The sequence below is a fragment of the Acomys minous genome (genome assembly GCF_964271855.1).
Source record: "Acomys minous genome assembly, chromosome: 10".
Taxonomy (NCBI): Eukaryota; Metazoa; Chordata; class Mammalia; order Rodentia; family Muridae; genus Acomys; species Acomys minous.
This window is the reverse complement of record NC_140491.1, coordinates 45,801,859-45,804,537: the sequence shown is the minus strand read 5'-3', so window position 1 is coordinate 45,804,537 and position 2,679 is coordinate 45,801,859. Positions and strand designations below refer to the sequence as shown.

General features: G+C 43.1%; 1 pseudogene across 1 annotated transcript; it reads left to right on the top strand.

Annotated features, from left to right (window-relative positions):
* The first annotated feature begins 1,263 nt into the window (after positions 1-1,263).
* On the top strand, positions 1,264-2,055 carry LOC311606900 (sperm-associated antigen 7-like; annotated as a pseudogene). The gene has a single exon. The product of its transcript is annotated as a sperm-associated antigen 7-like (transcript).
* The last annotated feature ends 624 nt before the right edge of the window (positions 2,056-2,679 follow it).

The following is a 2,679-nucleotide window of genomic DNA, read 5'->3' as shown; positions in this document are numbered from 1 at the left end:
ATATATGATGAAAATTCACCATCTAATTAAAATATACTCCATACATTAACAACTAAGTAGGTTTTGAAAACTTGGTCAAGGAAAGTAATATAAATCTCATCAATAGCTTTTATCGGCTGTGCATGGTGGTGGACACATGTCATATTGGCTCTTGTAGGGTTGAGGTAGCTACATTCCCAAATTTGATGACAACCAATAAGATGCTGTCTCAAAAACAAATATCACGTAAAACAAAAACTTTTATGTGGATTAATCTTACATATATTAAATAACAGCTTGGATTAGTGAGTTCAATAAAATACATCACTATATTTGATCTATTTCTTTTGACTTCTATGAAGTTTTTAGGTAGCATATAAGGAGCACCAGATATTTTTGTAGACACTGTCTACCTGCCAGCCCTCCATGACATGCTGCCAGGCTCTTGTCCTCTGCCTGTGGAGCATGGTGGTATAACCAGGAATTTCATAACTCCAGTCCCTAATTCAAGTCTTAACTCCCATCCCACACCCAATAAAGATGCTATCTGGGTAGGCTATTTTTCTGTCTTCTTTACCTCCCAAGCCTTTCTTAATGTGCCCTTTCAAAACAAAACAAATAAATAAATAAATAACAGGCCAAGTGGTACTTGTTATTTAACGGTCTGTCCAAGAATAATTCCAGAAGAGCAGATGGTATCAAGATGGTTTTCCTTCCTCACCAGGTATGTTCTTGCCTTATGCCAAGTTTCCATTACTTAAGACATCTAAGTTGCTTCTTCCTAAGGAAACACTTTGAATAATAAATAAATGTTAATTCTATTAAAAGTGCTACGAAAGTTTTCATAAAGGGACAAAAAGTATAGAAAAAGCCATGCCATCAGCTCAACAGAAACCCTCTCCTGTGCATGGGAACACAGAGTTGGTCTACAAGCACTTGTCTCCATGTTTGAAAAACAAATACAGCAAGACCTGTTGAACCCAGTCAGAAAACGGGAATGATGCAACCCAAGAGCACTCCTCTACTGTGGCGATTGCAATCACAGCCCATCAGTCTGTTGCAGTCCACTTGAACCGGCCAGTGTCTCCCTCATCCTGTTCTCCTGGCTATTACCTATTTAGCCAACACCTCCTCTCTAAAGACGTGTACATATATCCAAACAAACCCAAGCATTGATAAGCCTAGAGCCACTCTGCCATCTCTAAGGAGACTTGTAAGCCTACATTAGACGTACATTTCCTGTGGATTATAATTTACAAGGGCCCCATCTCAGTCATTCCCAAGATGGCGGACGTACTGGGCTCCATCCTGAGCTCCACGGAGAAGCCACCCAGCCTTGGTGACCAGGAGAGTCGGCCCTCAAGGCCCGAGAGCAGGCTGCATGCCTGAAGAAACTACCGGAGCAAGACAAACAGAAAAAAGTGGAGTTTTGTAAAACGGTGGAGAAAGAGGTGTCTGATTTCATCCAGGACAGCGGACAGATCAAGAAAAAGTTGCAGCCAATGAACAAGATAGAGAGGAGCGTACTACATGATGTGGTAGAGGCAGCTGGCCTCACGTCCTTCTCCTTTGAAGAAGATGATGACTGTCGCTATGTCATGATCTTCAAAAAGGAGTTTGCAACCTCCTGTGAAGAGCTAGACTCCTACCATCATGGAGGGGAGTGGGACCCACAGAAGGCGGAATAGAAGCAGAAGCTAAAGGAACTGCCTCAGAAGCCCGAGGAGGAAGCAGCCCAGCAGAGACACCTGGTGGTGAGCCTGATGCAGCCCACATGCTACAAGCCAACAAGACCTATGGCTGTGTGCCGGGGGCCAACAAGCGCGACACTCGCTCCATAGAAGAGGCCATGAATGAGATGCGAGCCAAGAAACGTCTGCGGTAGAGTGGGAAAGAGTTGACAACTACCTCCTAGGCATCCCATCTGGCTCACTTTGACCTCCAGCAAGGGAGGGACATGGAGGGACAAGGCTGTTATGAGGACCCATCCTGAAGCCTCACTTCTCAACTGTGAGGTCCTGCTAGCTGCCACTCAGGCTGGAGAGAAGCAGGTGTTTATCACTGCTGGAACTTGGATGTGTGGTTGGTGAGAGTGGGGGGGGGGGCATGGTGTGGGGTATGTGCATGTGTGTGTGTGTGTGTGTGTGTGTGTGTGTGTGTGTGTGTGTGTGTGTGTGTGCCTGCAAATGTGTGAGCGGGTATTTAATTTGTGTTATTCTCTGTTATTCTTGGAACTTTCTTCCCCATGGAGCTGGGGTTGCTTTACATTGAATAAACATTGTTCAACACTCCCCCTGCCCCAAATTTTACAAGGGTCTCATTTCTGCATTTGACTCAGGACACATTTATGAGTCTCATTATAATTGTTAATTCTATACCAATGTATGAGAATTAAACTTATTTTGCATCAAAATTCTATTCCAATGAATTAAAAATAACCTTATGAGCAACAATTAAGGCCTTAAATTGAGGAGTAGATTCAATAGTCTACTTTTTGTCCTATTCTCCCTATATATTTCTATATTCCCCCTCTTTTTTCTTTTCAGCTCCTATCTCCAAACCTAAGAGAGAAAGATAAAGGAAAAGAGAGACATCTCTGAGTCCAACCTCCTTTCTTCTCTGAATAAGAGCAGTAGTAACTTATAACCAACTCCCAATGAAAATAAACAAGAAAATAGGCCAAGAAAGCAACCAAAAACC